Below are 20,868 nucleotides of genomic sequence, written 5' to 3'. Positions count from 1 at the left end.
TGATGCAGGACGTTATATTTGTAACCATTCCTAGTTTTAATACTTGGTAACAAATTCGACCACGATCTGAAACCATTTGGACATGTTTGTGTTTTCAGACGAACGTTAGTTTTAATTTTCGGGTTGTTTGATTTACGACATTTGCAACCTCTGGAGATGCCTTAACCTGGAGATAACCAACCCTAGGGTACGCCTTGACTGGGAAATAACTTCCCATCTCATCCATATAATACAACCTCCAAGCTCGAGCTAGACTTGCAATTTTATTTATGTATTATAAGTTTATAAATTATATATATATATATATATATATAATTTCATTTACTAGGGTTGCATACCCATCCCGTTGTCATCCAGAAAACTTTCGGCTGCCTAAACTAACAATCCATTATAATATATATATATATATATATATATATATATATATATATATATATATATATATATATATATATATTATAATGGATTGTTAGTTTAGGCAGCCGAAAGTTTTCTGGATGACAACGGGATGGGTATGCAACCCTAGTAAATGAAATGATACACAAGCGGAACAAATGAAAAAAAACAGATCACTTTAAAGAGACTTTTATATGTAACTAGATAGGAACCCCGCGACGGCATAGCGTATGAATTTGATCGGTATTGGTTAAGTTCGTTACGACACCAACATTAACGTGGTGTTTGTTTTCTGAAAAGCTCTGCGGGAGCTCTTCTGTTTGCGATGAGCAGACCACCCGTAGACATGAACTTTAGCAGAGATTTTGTTATACCGCAAACGTTTAACATCTGCCACGGGCTCTTCTTGGTGCAGATTTGGCCCATTTTTTCACCTCTCCTAACTTCATAAACCATCAATCTCCTTTACAGACTCTCAACCCTCGCCACCACCCCTTGCTCCTCCACCGGCGTCGCCCCTCCACAACCTCTACTCTACTAATCGAAATCCAACACTCGAGGCATAAACCTAATGTACCCTACTTCGCTACCTATCGTCCCCGCTGCTCTCCGCCACTGCTTGCCGTCTCTTTCGAAATTCGACGTTGACTGTAATGTGTAAGTGAAATTAACAGTCTTCGAATTTTTTTAGTAGTCTGCTGAAGTTTAAAAAACAAACAACATTCTTATTATAGACTGCAGACTTTTGGTCCACCTCTTCTACTATAGAGCTCCACAGAGGTGGTTCACAGACTACACATATTTTACCACTAAAAAAACAAAGTCACCTAAAACACAAATAAATATGTAAACACCCTAAATAGTATGGGCATATGTATGCCATATGATATAAGCAACATGGATTTGGCCGGTATCGGTTAGGTTCGTTACGCTATCAACACTAAACGCAAAAAATAAATTTGTAAACATCCATAATAGTAGCGATACTAGTATAGCCTATGATAAAAATAAAAACATTTAAAATGACATTTATTCAGTTGGAAAAAAACCGGGCGTTCGTAAAATTGGACGTTATGAAGACGAGTCGACACGATTTCTGTTGGTATCAGATATGTTCATTACAATAAGAGAAATAAAGACAAATAATAAACTCGTCAAATTAACATATTTAAAACAAATAAAATAATAAAAGCATAAAAAAGGTAACAAATATAATCTTTGAATCATTAAGGATCCAATTAAAGACAAAACCACTCCAAAGAAAAAAGAAAAAAAGATCTCAACAAATTGGGTTCCAAAGAAAAAAGAAAAAAAGATTTAAACAAATTGGGTTGAATGAGTTTTGAACTTGCAACCTCTTGTTAGTTAAAGCACTACAAGTCACCACACACCCCAATTACTAAGTTTTGGGCATCAAAATGATTTTAAAAAAAACATAACTTGTCATATATACGAAGAAAATTCATTTTACTTTTAGTTTAGTAGTACATCATTAGATTTCAGAAAATTCTTTTGGAACCGAAACAATTTAAAAACCTTTGTATGCTTTTATCAGAACTTTCAAACATTATGACATTGATTGGCCCAAGGGCTAAACTTAAAACAATTTGTATATTCAAGCCCACCAAGTTGCAACTCGACCCATTCACACAAATGGTAAAAATATGACAAGTTGATCTAAAATATATTACAAAAAAATAATAAAATTAGAGAACTGAAAGTAACAGTTCTTATTATATTATCTTTTGTAACAAAATGAAAACCGGAAAATTAAAAAGAAAAATGTATAATAAAACTCATAAACAAACCTAGCTGTTTTACTCAATTTGTACAAATTACTTTGAGCTAGAAACCAAACAAAATTGATGCAAGTTTTGAATCAAACATTATCCAAAACACCTTTTAGAACATCAAGTCCTTCGACGGATATGCTCCTGCGTCTATGCATTTTAGGTATCACAATCTTAGGTGGCGGGTCAGATGAGAAACAAACAACCACAACCGTTAGATTATCACAACTGTTCCTCTTTAAAGCCTCTGTAACAAGTTCTCTAGAACACTTTTCAGGATCATTATGTAACATAAGTTCCTTTCTCACAATTGTAACTGCGTATTGGCTGCTCATCACGTCCCATATACCGTCACAAGCGATTATCAGAAACTCGTCTTCTTCGGTTAATGCTACTTCTTCCAATTCTGGCTCAGCACTCAACGGGCCATCTGACCCTTTTGGGCCCTTCATGTGCCAGTCTCCTAGTGCACGCGTTACTGACAGCTGTCCGTTGAGATACCCGTCATAAACCACACCTCCAAGTTTCTCTATTCTCATTTTCTCAGATGTGCAGCTCGGTTTGTGGTCTGTTGAAAGCTCGATTGCACGCCCTCGTTTCCCAAGTACGGCTCTCGAGTCCCCAACGCTTGCAATTAACATATTCCTGCGAATACGTGTAAATTCATCGTAAAAAATCTACATGTATATAAATCTTTGGATCTTGATGACCCGCTGTATGTCACACGGGGGTCTGAATTCTGACACGACACAGACCTAACACAAAATTTGCCAGTTTGAGTTTAGTATGAATGGGTTTGGGTCAAACCCACAAACACGCTAAGCTAAACGTTTCGTGTTCGTATCAAGCTGGTGGGTTCACGGGTTGACCCATTCAATGCATTTATGTTTTTAATATTTAAAAAAAAATGTGTTTTATGTCATAAACTAAACTGGTTGATTATTTTATGCCAAAGTTTAAAAGTTGAAACTTGAAACAGATATCAACATACGAATTTATAATTAAATGTAAATCATTTTATACACAATTGTATTTCTGGTTGTAAAATTGTATATTTATAATAATAATAATATGCAGAAAAACAAAAATAAAATGCAGTTCGTGTTCGTGTCAACACATGAATATTCATGTCGTATACGGATTAGGGTTGTTCAAGATCTCGTGGCTCGCTCAAAATTAGCTGGAAAAAAGCTCACTCAAAATCTGCTCAAGTGCAAACGAGCGGAGCAGAGCCAGAGCCGGCTCGGACACTCAGTTTGAAAACAAGCCAAGCCCGAGCCAAGGTAAGCTCAGCTTGTTGGCTCGCTCGTTAGGCTTGTTTAGCTGGCTCATCTAAGTTAAAGCCCAATTTTAATATATATAAGTTATAATCTAGAAGCAGAACTGAAATTTTAATATAATATAAACTATAAATTTTGTTGTTTATTCAAATTATGCATTATTTGCATGTGAAAAATAATATTTACTTTTTTCTTTTTATATAGAATAGATCAGTATGTGTAAAAGTGCAAAATTAAATATCTTTTTTAAGATATATGAGCTTGCTCGATGAGCCGGGTCAAACTTTTAACGAATAGAGATCCACATGTCAGCTCGTTAAGAGCTCAGTTCAGTTTATGAATGAGCCGACCTCGAGCCCAACCTGGCCCGGCTTGGCTCAACTCATTTACAACCCTAGTTCAGGTTCGTGCCAAGTTTTTGTGTTCATGTCTGGTTGGACCGTCAACCCGTGAACATGACCCATTTAGCACCCATAACATCAAACATTTAGTCGGCATAAAGTAGCTTACCTTCCTAATATAAGGGCAGTCAACGCAGTAGTCCCAGCAGAATTATCAAGAGATCTAGTATCCGCTAACGCATGATCGACCTTGGCAAATGCATTCTTAACGGCTTTCTTCACCCCCTTGGGGAAGATAGAGTCTTCAAGAATGAACTCAAGAATGTTTCGTTTAGTAAACGATGCAGCATCAATGCCACCGTGTCCATCAAACACCTAGTAATTCAACTGTTTAGTGTTTGTTCATCACAGAATTTAGAGAATTAAAAATATGTGAAGTTAAATTATCCCATAAAAAGCTCCATGAAAAGAGTAATCTGGTTGTGGATCTAAATGTTGTTGAAGATCATCTACACATATGTATTCGTCTTCCATATACAGTTTTGGACCCATTTCTGAACAGCTTCCTGACCGAAAGATGGGAATATGTGTGCTGCCTTTGTCTGTTGGTTTCTTTATAAACAGAGAAAAGAATAATTATTGGGAAACTCAGATGATACAATTTACTACATTATAATTTCATAATCAATTGTCTTAGACAGTGTCTTCATAATCATTAATATCTTGGATTTGAGTAGAAAGGACACAACTATTGACATTTAAACATACTAACCAACAAATTATAAAGTAAACCCTGAAAACAGCTTCAGAAATTTGGTATGAAAAATCACTGACCGAATCGGAGGTGCCGGCCTGAAGATTCCTAGGAGCATTTGGTTGATTAACATTATCCAAGGATGCACATACATGATTCCCAGGACCCATTTCCCCTTAATTTCTCACAAGCAATTCATCAAACACTTGGTGTGCATACTACTGTATAAATATTCAATAGAAAAATGCTTACTTAAATTGGACAGTTGATAACCAGCCAGCCAGCCCATTGTGTATTGACAGCATATTAACAGCTGTACTAATAATCCTGGATCCATAAGCAACCAACAGTATCTTGAAAATGGTGATGCGAAAAGAAGGGAATCAATTAAGTAATCATCGGAGATGGAGAGCCGTTGTTTCAGTTTCATATGGGATCCAGTGGTTTCACACGTGGCTCTTTCCACGGTGGATCCGTTTAATGATTTTCTAACAACAAAAGTCAAAACTGATCTATGCACACCATTGTATCGTAATAAGTAATAACTTGTTGCGGTGGTTCATGGACCGGACAACAATCCAGGCCCGGCTCCAACAAAGCGAAAAAAACTTGAACCCATGACTTTTTGGTTGGGAGTAATACCCCTTTGCCACTAGACCAAGTTAGTGGTGATGTAAGTAGGTTTAAACATTAAATATACATATTGTTTTTAATAAAACTAAATATAACTTTTTCTAAAAAAAAAAGTTTCGGGCCTAACGGGGTGTCGGGCCTGTGGCCGTCGACCACCCTGCCACCCCTATGGGCCGGCCTTGCAACAATCTATTTTAAATGTTAAGTATGGTCATGTGCATCAAACATGGCCGGCCATAAGGTGTGGCAGGGTGGTCGACAGCCACAGACCCGACACCGCGTAGGCCCGGAATTTATTTATTTATTTATTTTTGTATAAATTATATGTATTTTTATTAAAACAATATCTATATTTAGTGTTTAAACTCAATTACATAACCATTAGTTTGGTCTAATGGCAAAGGATTATTACTCCCAACTCAAAGGTTGTGGGTTTACTCTCATTTGAGAAATGTTTAATAATATTTTTATACAAAAGTTTAAAACACAACCCAATTATAACCAGGTAAACACATAAAAATTAAATTATTTAAACCCAACAAAATATTCCTTAGACTTAAGGCCAAAAAAAAAATTTCGTCTTCGGCCCAAAAGTTTTTTTGCTTTCTCGGAGCCGGCTGGGCATCAAACATGAGAGCATTTTGATCTTTTCATGTATTCATTAATACAAAAGGTTTTTTTCCTTCCTAGCTATTTTGTCATGATTTCATCTTCTCTCTTCTCTCCTCTTGTTCTCGGTTCTTCAATGGAGACTTTCAATGGGAGACTTGAAGTTGTGGTCACTTTCGACGAGACGAGGTTGAATCTAGTTGAGTGAGTTAATCCTTAACCAGATACCTCGTTAAAAAATCAACTTTAAATTATGAGTAAACTGTTGGTTTTTTCCATGTGGTTTGTTCAAATAAGCTATTTTAGTTCAATATCTTAACATTAGTCTTTTTAGTCCATGTGGTTTCATTTAAGTTGTAATTAAAACCATCCGCACTAACACCGCCCATTGAATCGTTTGACGCGATCAACATGCCCCTTACGTGAGGGGCAATTTCCTTCTTTTTTTTCACTCACCCATAAGAAAGATAAATAAAAAATTGAAAAGCTTTGTAAGAAAAGAAGCCTCACAATATTTTTTTTACATGTCAAAGAGATGGAAAACAAAAAGATGAGAAAATTACCTAAATAGCCCTTTTGATGAGAGAGAAAAGGCAATATAGCCCGTGAGATTTCAATTTCCAAAAATAGCCCACCAAATCCAACGTTCTCGTGAGTTTTTGAGATTCCCCGTGAGTTTTCGTGAACGAATAAAAATCTGCCATGAGTTTTCCATTTTCACCTACCACGCTATTATTCATCCCAAATCTGTCTGAAGCGTTATTTTGTCATCAAATATAACCTGAAGAAAACCAACTGTAACGTGATGTTTCAAGCTGTTTTCATCGGCAACGTGACTTTTCAAAATTATGATTTTTAAAGTTATTTTGAAATTCATCTCCAAAGATGAATTTCAAATGAATTTTGTAAATTTCAAAAAACCTAAAACATCTTCATCTTCTTCATCATATTTATCACCTTCATCATCTTTCCGGCCACCGGCACCATCACCATATGAATCTATCTAACCCTTAACCTCAACGAAAACTAAAGTACAAATGAAAAGAATTCTTTTTTCTACAAAAACTTGACACCAAATTATTCAAAAATGAAACAAATGATATATATATATTAATTTCACGGACTCCTAACACACCTCCGACAGACACTTACTAGGCAAAATATGCATACTCAACACTTGTTGCCCAACCGGAGTACCTAAAACCGCCAACCGCCACCACATCCACGGACAACACACACCCTACATATCACCTCCTCATCAATCGCCGCCGCCACAGCCCCTTTAAACATCTCATCCTCCATAACATCCACCCATACATCCACCACATCATCATACTTCCTCAACACACCTTTTAACTTATCCACCATATATATCACCTCCTCATCCATCGCCGCCGCCGGATCTCTCCAACCACCCACCATCCCCTCCGGCATCGGCAACCACTCATCGGAATTCACATCATAAAAAACACCTTCTTTACCACCATTAATTATATAAAGCTTCTCTTTTCATCCCACAACATCAATGGCTTCACGGCTAAACTTCACATCTATCAAAGAACTCATTTTCTTCAAAACCCCATTTGATATTTCACTCTTTTCATCAAAAAGATTCGATTCCCGAAACACCCATTTCTCCACGGACCTTGCAATGGTCTGTGTGAAGTGTGAGCCTATCTCACTCGCGACGACCACGGCGGCGCGTGAGACTCCGGTGGCGCACCACCGTCAAGGTTTTTGAAGTGGGGTTCTAGCAGACCAAGTCTTGGTAACTGGGTTGAAGATTAATGGGTGTGAAAGATGATTAAGGTGATGAAGATGAAGATGAAGATGAATACGAAGAAGAATATGTAGAAGATTATGAATATGATTTTTTCAAAAGACGAAATTCAAATGAAATTCATCTTTGGAGATGAATTTTAAAAAAACACAAAAACCATCTTTTTTGAAAACTCACGTTGGAGACGGAAACAGCTTGAAACATCGCATTAAAGTTGGTTTTCATCATGTTAGATTTGATGTGAAAAGTAACGTTTAAAAAGGATTTGGGATGAAAACTTGCGTGGTAGGTAGGAATGCATGACACATGGCAGATCTTGATTGGTCCACGAAAACTCACGGGGAATCTCAAAAACTCACGAGGACGTTGGATTTGGTGGGCTATTTTTGGAATTTGAAATCTCACGGGCTATATTGTCTTTTCTCTCTCATCAAAAGGGCTATTTAGGTAATTTTCTCAAACAAAAATATCTTTTACATATCTTCCGAGTTAGTCAAATTTTGGGGAAATGATAGCAGGGAGAATATCGTTGTCTACATTGGAAAAAAAACTCCCCTTATGAACCATACGCCGAGTGGTTTTACACCAATAAAGATAAAAATAAAAACTTAATAATGAATTGATAAATAGAACTCAGATCTTATAGACAAATTTTTTCTATAAATATAATTAAAACAAAGACTAGATTGTCTAATGTTGTGATGAAAAAAAAAAGTTAAGCATTGTCATGGGTTAGACGCATCCTTATCAAATTAAATTGAAAGAGTTGGTTTACATTATGAAAAAACATGTGTGATATTAGACTAGTTATATACGAGTTAAACGATCAATCCCTTTAAATAGGATAGGAAATACAACTTGATGGAAATACAAATTATAGAAAATATCATGACATACATCAACTACTAATATAACTAATCTATATTTAGAATAAATTTTTTTGTGAATATCTTTATTGTCTAATACGCCCCCGCAGTTAGAGCTGGTGTAAAGCTCAAACTGGACTTGAAACTATCAAACAACGGACAAGGAAGACCCTTGTGAAAATGTCAGCATACTGATAGGATGTAGGGATACGTAGTACACAGACGTTACCCATACGTACATGTTCATGAACAAAATGAATGTCGATCTCAACATGTTTAGTTCATTGATGTTGAACAAGATTACCCGAAAAATAGACAGGCGAAACATTATCACCATATAGTACAGACACCCGATGAAGTGAGACACTTAGTTCCATCAGAAGGTTACGTAGACAGGAAAGTTCGGCCACAACATTGGCAACACCCCTATATTCTGCCTCGGCACTTGAACGAGAAATAGTAGCCTGACGTTTAGATGACCATGAAATTAAATTACTACCCAAGAATACACAGTAACCAGAGGTAGACCGACGAGAGTTTGGACAACTACCCCTGTCAACATCTGAATACGCCGTAAGAGAAGTGATAGAAGATTCAGATAGATGTAAACAATGATCAATCGTTCCACTAACGTACCGCAGTAAGCATCGCATGAAGGCCATATGCGACTCTCGATTGGCATTCATAAACAAACATAATTGCTGAACCGCATAGGTAATGTCGGGTTGTGTAAAAGTAAGATACTGAAGTTCTCCTGCTAGACTGCAGTATATGGTACTAGTTTCTAATAAAGAACCGGCATCAACATTCAACTTAGAACCAGTCTTAAAAGGTGTGGCACAAGGTATACATGAAGACATATTTGCCCACCTAAGTATGTTTGTCGTATACTGGGATTGAGATAAAAATAATCCATGGGAATTGCAAGTGATCGTGATTCCCAAAAATGATGAAGTGGCCCCAAGTCTGACATGGAAATTTCTATAGATAGCGAACGAATAATATTGTGGACTAATGTTTGAGACGAAGCAATAAGAACAATATCATCCACATATAGAAGGAGGTATGCCACCTCGGTACCCTTTTGATAAATGAACAATGAACTGTCACTACTCTTGAAACCTTTTGTCGTAATAAAACTATAGTACTATGTATACCATGGTGAGGTGCCTGTTTGAGTCCATAAAGTGAGCACTTCAATCTACACACATGGTGTGGGGCCGAGGGCAACAAAGCATGCTGGTTCTTACATGTAAAATTTTCATGAAGATCCCCGTGTAAAGGCATTTTTAACGTCCAATTGATGCATAGGCCACCCTTTAGATAAACCAACAAAGAGGACGGTTCTGATAGTCGCCGGTTTAACCATGGGGCTAAAAGTTTATGCGCAATCAATGCCCATAGTTTATGATTTGCCATTAACCACTAAACGTGCTTTATACCGTTTAAACGACCCGTTAGCTCGAAATTTGTGACGAAATAACCATAAACACCTAATAACCGGATTATTAGTCGGATACGACACAATTTCCCATGAATTATTATCTTTTAATGCTTTAAATTCGTTGGTCATGGCTTGTCTCTAGTGTGGGTCATAAAGGGCCTGATTATAAGATCGAGTAATGGGAGAGATAGGTATACCCGTGGACATATTGAGATTGTATTTCGTAGTGTTTTGAAACCCGGCCCGGCCGGTTGGACCAGTCCAACCGGGACCTGGTACCTAAACTGATCCGAGTCAGTGTATTTGGCCCGTTTTCCAAAAACCCAGCCGGGTTTTACATGTGGCGGTTGGACCGGACCCGGTGACCCGACGGGTGAATCGGTAAAAAGCTTTAAAAAATCAAAAACTAATCGAAATCAACCTAAATTATATCGATTGATCATTCGTTATCATCATCGCTCTCTACCTTCGGCCTGAGAGTCCGGCCTACCAAGGGTTTTGTGTTGATAATAGGACTGTTAAAGTAGGTATATTGAAGATTTAAAGAAGATAAATTGAAAGGAGGCAGATGGTGATGGCTGACTATCGTTGCTTTGTTATATGTGGTCGTGTAAACAAGTGATGATAATATTCAGGGCAGGGTTAGTTAACTAAAAAGCATGTGGCTGGCACATATGTATTCAAGTTGGGCAGTTGGGCTTGGAAAACCCAAATAATATGTGTAGTAAGTTGGGCAGTTGGCTTTGAAAAGCCCAAATAATACGTGTAGTGTAGAGCCAGATTTATATTTTGATTTTTAGAGCTTAAAACTCAAGTAACTTGACATATTATAAAGTAATAAATGCTATTAAATAGACAATTAACAAATACAGTTTAAGAAAAATTATTAAAGATAAATTCTTAAATTTTATTTTCTTTTCAACCCGTCTAAAACAATAAACACTTTTATAATTATATATAATATATTATTTATGACGTCATCCGGGTCGATGTCCAGTCCGCCCTCTCGGGTCGGTCCGACCTTTGACCCGGTAAAGAGTCCCGGTCGACGTCCGGGCCGGGTCTGAAAACATTGGTAATTCGGGTTCTGTTTAGTGATACTAGCCTTGGATCCAATAAAAAGGTCGATGTCCGGGCCGGGTCGCCATGCTTATTTTCCCTAGCTATTGTCTTAGGTCTTCGTACCTTGGCTTCTGAAATCTATATTTGATGCTTCTGCTGGATTTTTGTCTTCAAAGTTATGGCAATTATGTTCGGGGTTGTTTCAAGCTCATATTCAATCTCTTTGGCAATTGTTGACATGGTGTATAAACCGATAGATCGACTTTTTAGACACTCGTGTTGGTTAGGAATGCTCTTCACACACCAACTATCTTCAAGGGAGGCTCTTGAGATGTGCATAGACCAAGGGAAAGTGGATTTCATTTTCCTTTTTGTTACCTTGGTCTTTTCCTCACTTATCACATTTGACCCCTCACCAGCAATCAAATTGGGATTGGTCCCCAAACATATCACTCTATACCTTAATAACTCATTTTTTTGATATACCGACCTCTTCTATCATGAAGAGCATAACTTTTAACCATATCATTCAGCTCAGCCTTTGTCTCTATTAATTGACCAACATAAAAGGGCAATCATCATTGACATTACTCCTTTTTTCCCCTTGAACTTCCTTACCACACTATCCAACACACTCAGACTCTCATCATCCGAGCTCTCATAATCATCCATGTATGGATTTAAACGATTTCCATCTTGATTATTATTGGTGTCTTCCTCCACATCATAATCAACAATAGCCTTATGCACTCTCATGTCAACTTCTACCTCCTCCAAAGGTGTTTCAAACTCAACTGGAAAATCAGCATCTGAATCACTTTTATGTGATCCATCATGTGCATCATAATCCTCCTCATCACTACCTCCACCATCACTATCACTCAATTCTTCAACACTTTGACTAGGTCTTGTGTGTGCAACTATTTCACCCGCATGCGTGCTAAAAGCACTATTGGATCTAGAAACATGTATCAAATTGATTTTTTCATATTTTACAAAAATTTAAACAATGTGACTACCACCTCTAACCATATCACAAACATCTTGAAAATGATATTCTTCAACCAATGGCTTTAAACCCAAATATAAACAAACAGACGAATGTTTGTATTATAACTTATCAAGTATTTCTTCCAACATCCCTTTACAAAATTTTTCAACCTCAACATAGTCAACAAAATTTATCTTACCTCCCACGTATTTTTTTCCGGCTCGTTTAAGAACACGCCTCCATGGATAAGCTTTATGGTGAACATTGTCAAATCATAACCTATAACAACTATCAATCAATTAATAACATAAATAATTTTAAGATTTTTCAAATAGAGTAAACAATGAGCACTTACCGTACAATTCATCGGGGTCGTTATACTCACTTTCAGGCCGAACACTGAATAAATTGGCCTCCATTGTGCCTTCCGAACAAGTTTTCGGCCGTTGACTGGTTGACGATTGAAGCTTCAAGAAATTACGGGGATACATGTATACTTTTTGGCCGACGACTAACATATGACCAAAGTAAAACCCTAAATCGAGGGATATAAACGTTCAACAAGGCTTTACGAGGTAAACGACGGTCTTTCCCCTGCTCATCAACAGTCAAAGGATGGTCAACTAACGACAAGAGGTAGTATAAGCCTGCCGTGAAACTACTGGGGGGGGGGGTGTGTCAATACGCACAATTTCAGAATCAGTGGTTCAAGTGTCTCCCGGCCATATAGCTAGGGGGCAAATCATAATTTCTCTTAAAATTTTAAATCTTATATAAGATTGTAACTTTTGGAACCTTCAGAGTAGGGACGAGGTGTTATTCAACAATAAGCGTATTTGAGAAGTCATAATATTGAAGATGATAAAGTAATATACTTCTCTTTTGCTAGAAACTAGATCTAATATCTTGGTAAATCTGTAACTATTATTTGCACTTTTATGTAATTATTGTTGGGTTCGCGTTCTGATTTCGTTTTGGGCCGAACACAGGGTGTTGTTTATAATACACAGTTTAAGAAAATCTATCTATTCTAATAAATGTCTTCATATTTTTGCCACTTGTCACTCTCATAGCTCTCTTTCTCTTTTTTTCAACATTTCAATATTGATCCTTATATTTTTAAGTCATTTCAATATATTAATTGAAGTTTATTTTTCTTGAATGTAAATATTATTCGATTCATTTATTAACATTAATGGTGAAAGATAATAAAATAAGGAAATATCAAAATTGAAGTTGCAGACCTATTAAAATAAAATTTTAAAATCATAGGTAATTAAAATCAAGGTAAACTATAACTTGTTTTTAAACTGGGATTTGAGCAGCAATGCATAATTTTTTATATAAGATTGGTTTCAAATTTGGATTTAAAATTTTCTCATATATATTTAAACTCAGAAAAAATGTATATTTTCTTAATTATCTCCAACCATTTTATATAAATATTACATACATGAAGAATACATTTTATATATATCTCGGTGTTTAGCATTAAATCATTGAAGTTAAATATTATAATTATAATCCATATGTATAACAATTTACTATATGAACTATCTATCATTTATTTATATGACTTTTTTGTGAAGTATAAAAGGTTAGCAATAAGAAAATCAATATTTAGTTTTTAATATTTTCTTTCATAACTCAAGACAAAAATGCTCCAGAAACATATATTTTATGACTTGATTTATATTTTTTTTATACATTCAAATATATTAAATTTAATATGTCTTATAAGACAAATTACTTAATTAAAAGCATTCAAATTTTTAAACAAAAAAATATGTTTCAGTCCCTTTCCACTATTTACGTTTTCCAAAAGTCATTTAGGACATGAAAACCTAGAATATCGTTTTCATCAGTTATTCATTTAAATCATTTCAATATTACATTACTTAGTAATTTTATTTTTAGACAAATACAATGATTTGAGGTTATGTTAGTGTTACCTGTTGGGTAGTACATAATTAAAGTGTCTATTATAATTTATATTCAAAATAATAAAGCTATACACAATTTTTTTTAAAAAAAAAATTACTGTTATTTGAACATGGCTTTAAGGTTAATATGTCATTGTCATTTTCCATTCATATTAAATGAAACAAATCATTTTGTTATATTTAAATTTTGGGTTTTATATGTTTATTGATTGTACAATTGTTAATTTTAATATATAAAATTAATTAAATTTTGTCATATGCAAAATATTAATAACAACAAATAATTTTTCATGATCAATCAATTCAGATTCTAAAGATTCTAAGGATGATTATATCATCAAAGTTCAGGTAATTTGTTTTTTGGGATAATCATGTATTTTTTTATAAACATGAGCAAATGATCTCAAATGACATCATATATATTAATTAATCAAAAGGTATGTTATTTTATGTGTATAAATATTTTTTTGTTAGTTTCATGGATATATATTATAATTTATCTAGGGCCGCGGTATGTACTTGAATAACTTTATTTGTCACACAAACAACTATACATGGCTATATCAAGAGTTATAAGCAGACATATATGTTACATTACAAAGAGTTACAAGCAGACATGAACTAATGATTTTGATTTTTATTAAACAATGTATACCAACCAATGCAATCACAAATATAGTGTACAAGGAAGATTTTACTCCCTCCGTCCCATTAAAAGTGTCAATGTTTCTTTTTTTGGTTGTCCCAAAAATTTCTACTTTCAAAATTTATTAGTTAATTTCCAAATTTACCTTAAACACACACAATTAACATTAATAACGAATGTTGATGGACCCAATTTCCAAGGGCATTATTGTCGTTTAGTCAGCAAGAAAAGTAATCATTCAATCTACCTTAAACTTTGTGTTTTTCAAACCATGACACTTCTAATATGACGGAGGGAGTACTTATTTGTAACATATTTGTGTAATCTTAGTTATGTGATTTCTGTAATTTTCATATAAATTATAATTGTATTAATAATATATGATCATTTTGTTGACTGTAATTCACTTAATGATTACAATTTAAATTTTTCATCAATTACTCATGTAATACACGGGCCTCAATCTAGTTAACTATAAAACGTAAGTTACCACGATATGGAAATATAAAAAATGAATTATTGATTTTGCAAATATGAATAACAATATGTTTTTTCATATTTTAATTTGCCGACCAAAGTCTACCTTAGCTAGTAGCTACTAGATGAAAAAACAACGATACTGGAGTAGGTTCTCCACTTGCATCATATCGTTAAATGATTGTCCCCACTCATTCGGTAAAAATTTTAAAATACCAATCAACAAACAAAACAATCAAAATTTGTATGCATCATTATACACAAAGATATTAAATAATTACACATATAGTTCTATACTTTCTCCCTTCGTTATACATAACGATTTTTAGGGAGAAAAAAATATCTTAACGGTTTTTTTTACCTGATTTTGATCACACAACATTATGTTTTCTCTTCTCATATAATTCTATATGGTTATCTATACATGTATTAGTATTATTAATTTTAATACGTGCTATTATCAATTTTATCACTATTGTACTTTGATGCCTCTTACTTTCTCTCATACAATGTTATCTTGAGCTGAGGGTCTCTCTGGAAGCCACATCTCTATCCAATCGAATAGAGGTACAGTGTGCCTACATTCTACCATCCTCAGACCCTACTTATAGCTTTGCTATTAGTGGGATTCTACTGGGTATAATTGATTGATTGATATTAAATAATTACACAAGAATAATGCTACTTATATGTACAGTTGTACAGCTATAAAAAATATGTATTTATTACTATATAACATATACTAAAAACATGAATTGATGGTCTATCACAAAAATCTTGAGCCATTTTCATTGTATTTGCATCAATGAAATGAAGGCTCGTAGTGACCCAATGTGTTAATACACATTGTTGAAACACAACGAAAACGTCTAAATTATTTTGTGCAAAATTATATTTTTCGTATAGGTAAAGTGATGTTTTATCATGTAATGTAAATAAAAATATATATCTTTGTTAATTTGTTGTTACTTGGTTATACAAATGATTAAAAACTAAATAAATCTACACTGCTAGTTCATTTTCGCATTCTCGGAGGTTGGTGGAGGCTCAATGGTCACTCTTGAAAGTTGAAATTGATGGGGTGGCTTAGCCCACGAATGGTGTCCGTTCATGACATATGTCAACTTCATATTTTGCCTTATTTGACCAATTTTTCTTCTTCTTTTCTTTTTTTTTTTTTTAAAAAAAGAAGGTACACTTTATTAGAAACGGACAGAAAGGCCAGACAAACAAACACAAATACAACATAATTTACATAAAAGACTATATTTAGTGAATAAAGCCCCTATGGAAGCGTTATGTGACGCCACATCATCGCTTTATGACTAAAATGGATGTAGTGGATTGAGCACATTCAAATCGTTGCCTTATTATTATTGTTATTTTATTATTATACTTTATCAAAAAAATATTAATAATAAAATAACAAGCCCACCAATCACCTTCCACCATTTTCCTCATACCAGCGCTATGTGGGAAGTATCCCCCCCCCCACAACTCCATAGCGCCCGGGGGGCGGTGTTCCTGGTGCTATAGGCAGAGTTGCACAAAAAACTCGAACCCGGAACCGGACCCGAAATAAAAACCCGGAACTGGTTTTTTTAATAACCGAACCTGTAGCCGACCCTACCCGTAGGGTACGGATAGGGTATGCATTTTGGCACTAAAACCCGAACCCGAACCGGACCTGATTTGTACCTGGTAATACCCGAAAACCCGAACCGGTTCCATACTCGGAACCGGGTTTTTCCAATACCCAGAACCGGGGTTTTCAAATACCCGATGTATACCCGAAAAATACCTTCAAAATACCCTTAAAAAGTGCAAACTTTTAAAAAAATTCAATCTATACCTGAAAAATACCCGGGAAAAAACCTGAAAAATCCTGTAAATAAGTTTTTTTTCGATACCCGATGATATGGTATTCAAATACCCGGTTTAAGAATGCCCAGTTCTATATCCAACCCGAAGTCGATGAACATGGTATGATTTTAGAGACAATACCCGACCCGATTATTACCAATATCCGATCATACCCGTACCCAGTTTCATACCCGACCCGGGTATTTAAAAACCCGATTTTACACCTCTAGCATGTTCTAAAGTTAAAATTACATCAATCTAACCGGTAGACCGAATTAGATTTGGACCTATTTGAAAACCAAAGAAAGCTTAGAGCCTTATGACCATTAAAATTTTCATCTATTTTTATTTGACCAATATTTATAAATATTCAATACACACTTCTATTAGTCTTATCAAATTCAATCCACCACTTGTGGTTCAATGATAGGAGTCTTCTAACGAAGATCTACGTTTGATCCTCACATGTATTATTTTTAGTGGATTATACAATGAAAGATTTGAGCTAGATCTTGTACAAAGTTGTCAATTAGAGTCCTGAACTCACCAGTGTTTTCGTCCCACCGTGCATTACACTAGAGAGTTATGATCTTGTGACGGCACAACGACTGTCAAATGACAACCGACGGTATAGTTTCCCGGGGGAATGCTCAAGCCAAATTCTGAAGTTAGTGTGAGTCTTATTAAAACAACATATTTCGGCTAAAATGAAACGACAAAAATCCCTAAATTAGAAAAGTACGATAGGTTAAAAAAAAGGCAGGCGTTGTTAGAGAAAAAAAAATAATCATTTATAATTCAATGAAAGATTCGTTGAGGTTTTAGAAGTTGAATTTTCCACGCATGGTTTTGGTGAATGCATAATTAATTTATCATGTGCCCTCAACCACTCCATTCATTGTTTTTTTTAAGTACCAACTAATAAAGCCTGATTATCTCTCTCTTAATAATTTTTACACATAAAAATCACTCCACATGTTACATTTAAACACAAATATAACATAACTTATGAAAACAATTTAAAATTGGTTTTATTACATGTTTTCTTTTCACCTTTGTTAGCAAGTAGTCAAAGTAGGGATGAATAAATTTGGTATCGGTACCGGTACCGGTACATAAATCAGTATTGATTTGATATTGTCGGTACCAAAATTGTGAGTTTCGGGACCGGTACTTTTCGAATTTTTATCTTCAATACCAGTATTGTATGTACCGAGCCGAATATTTCAGGACCTGTATTAGTACCAAGGATTTATGAATTTCGGGACAGGGATTTTCGGTACCGCTACCGTACAGTACCGATACTGATCTCATCCCTAAGTCAAAGTCGGTTGCGGAATTTCAAGTTGATAATATAATATATAAAAAATTTGTTGTATATATAAATGCTATTGAATCACTGTAGTTTTAGCAGGTTAATTTTTTGTAAAAATGCTTTTCTTTTAACGAAATGAAATACAAAATATGATAAGTCAATCATTACATATGTCTAAAGAAGTTTCAAAAAAGTAAGTTAAATGTTTATTACTATAAACAAAAACCCAATTTTAACGTGTCTTACCAAATTATCATTGTAAAGTCGATTATAAGACATCAAAATGGATTACAAAACGATTTGATTGATTGATTACAAATAATGTTTTCATAAGACCATCTGTAATGGGAAAGTTATGCCGGCGTTTTAGCCTATACGCCGAGGGCACACCGCCCCCCCCCCCCCCCGGTTGGCGTTTTGGCTTTTTTTTAACGTTTTATATATAACGCGATTTAATGTCTCCAATTTCAAAAAATTAGCCGTTACTTTACCGTTGGAGATTTGGAATATACAAAAAAATATATATATTTCCTATATATTAAACCAACTCATTCCCAATCAAAACTCATCAAACTTATAAAAATTCTCTTTCAACTCTATAATTTCTCACACAAAATTCACTATATAAATGGATCCTCCATCTATATATAAACAGTTTTTCGGGCCCGACCAACAATTCGAGGACGCGGCGGAGGAACAGGCGGTTACGAGTGCGATTACGCTCGCGACAAAGTATATGAGTTTCGTTATGAGTGCGATTAGCTCTCCACCAACCCCCCCCCCCCCCCCGTTTCAAAAAGAGCATATATCGAACGAGATCGTACCGAAGCCAACGACCGGTTGATGGCAGATTACTTCTGCGACTCGCCGAGATACAAGAACCCGAAGACCTTTAGGCGTCGTTTTCGGATGTCTAAAAATTTATTTATGCGCATCACCAATGATTTGGAGCGTAAGTTTGATTACTTTAAGCAAAAGCCTGACGGTCGAGGGACGCTAGGATTCACGGCTATTCAGAAGGTTACGTCAACCGTACGCGTGCTCGCCTACGGAAACACGGCCGACATCAACGATGAGTATTTAAAGATGGCCGATAAAACAACTCGGGACACCTTGTAGTATTTTTGTTACGGTACGTTTTGTTTTTTTAAATAATTTTATCACTTGTTTACTTTAATCATTTATTTTATAAAAGTTTTGTAAAATATAGGAATATTGAAACTATATGGACCACATTATCTGAGAGAGCCCAACTGTAACGATCTACAACGTCTTTACGATACACATACAAGGGTGCATGGTTTCCCCGGCATGATAGGGAGTGTAGATTGCATGCATTGGGAATGGGCTAATTGTCCAACTGCATGGCGAGGTTAATTCACACGAGGTGACCAAAAGGGACTAACGGTCAACCTTTAAGCGATTGCTTCATACGAACTTTGGATTTGGTCGGCATTCTTTGGTGTTCCCGGTTCCAACAATGACATAACCGTCTTAGAGCAGTCTCCTGTGATGGAGAGGTACATATCTGGGACCGTTCCCATCGCTTCGTTTTGGGCTAATGATAACTTTTACCATTATGGGTACTATCTGGGTGGTGGATTATATCCAGAGTATGCGATAATTGTTAAAACATTCAGAGACCCGATGAATGAAAAAAGACAGTATTTTAAGAAAGTGCAAGAGTCTGCGAGAAAGGATATCGAGAGGTGTTTTGGTGTTCTTCAACAACGATGATATTTTGTTAAAAATCCATGTCGTTTATGGTCTTTAGAAATAATGAAATGTGCTATGTATGCATGTATCATAATGCATAACATGATCATCGAGGACGAGGGGAGCAATATGTCCAACTTTCATACCGGACCCGGATCCACCACGAACTCCGACAAGTATGGAGCAAAGACTCGAAAACTCGGATTCCGTGCGGTCAAGAGAGATACATAACGCACTAAAGGAGGATTTGGTCCAACATCTTTGGATGTATCGGCCTTTGCCTGGTGAAAACGATGATCAAAACGAGGGCAACAATGACGACGATGATGAAGAGGACGACGACGATGGCGAGGGCGCAGAAGACGAGGACGACGACGAAGAGGGCGCAGAAGACGAGGACGACAACGACGACGGCGAAGAGGGCGAAGACGACGAGGACGACAACGACGATGAATAGTTTTTTTTTTCATGTAATATTTATTTTATAAAATATTATTTTTATCTGATTATTCTTATTATTAAAAAAAAAACAAAAAGTGTAAAAGTGACTTGGCGCCACGTGACGCGTAATGACTGGGGGTGGAGAGTTATGACTACAGCCTGTTTTTGTAAAAAACCATAACTCTGACTGGGCGCCACATGACGCATAATGCCTGAGAGTGGAGAGTTATGACTACTCATGGTTTAAGTATGTGTTTATACATAATGGAAACCCAAACCATTGATGACAAAAGGAATCTTTTTCTAAGAAAAAAAAACGTATGTTCATAATTTATATGTCATATTTGTGTTCAAATTTATCATGTAGAGGGTCATTAACGTGTAAAAATATTGTTAATTGACTTTTAGAAAAATCTTGATTTTTTATGGTATATGCCCGTAATCTAATGATAAACAATTAGCAGCTCACGGACATCTGAAGTTCCAATAAAAAATAATACCCACTTGAGATCGAATTCAAA

At 35.5% G+C, this 20,868-nt stretch overlaps 2 pseudogenes across 1 annotated transcript; both read right to left on the bottom strand.

Annotated features, from left to right (window-relative positions):
- Positions 1-2,275: 2,275 nt before the first annotated feature.
- On the bottom strand, positions 2,276-4,731 carry LOC143630476 (putative protein phosphatase 2C 47 pseudogene; annotated as a pseudogene). Its single transcript, XR_013153172.1, has 3 exons — positions 4,642-4,731; positions 3,977-4,182; positions 2,276-2,831 (listed from the first exon to the last, which is right to left on the bottom strand). The product of XR_013153172.1 is annotated as a putative protein phosphatase 2C 47 pseudogene (transcript).
- A 2,198-nt stretch (positions 4,732-6,929) lies between these two features.
- Positions 6,930-7,597, bottom strand: LOC143630475 (F-box/kelch-repeat protein SKIP25 pseudogene; annotated as a pseudogene).
- Between the last annotated feature and the right edge of the window lie 13,271 nt (positions 7,598-20,868).

The sequence above is a fragment of the Bidens hawaiensis genome, unplaced genomic scaffold (assembly GCF_021521415.1).
Source record: "Bidens hawaiensis isolate Kalapana, Puna unplaced genomic scaffold, B.hawaiensis_p1.1 tig00005680_1, whole genome shotgun sequence".
Taxonomy (NCBI): Eukaryota; Viridiplantae; Streptophyta; class Magnoliopsida; order Asterales; family Asteraceae; genus Bidens; species Bidens hawaiensis.
The sequence above is the reverse complement of the archived record's forward strand: the minus strand, read 5'-3'. Positions and strand labels throughout refer to the sequence as shown.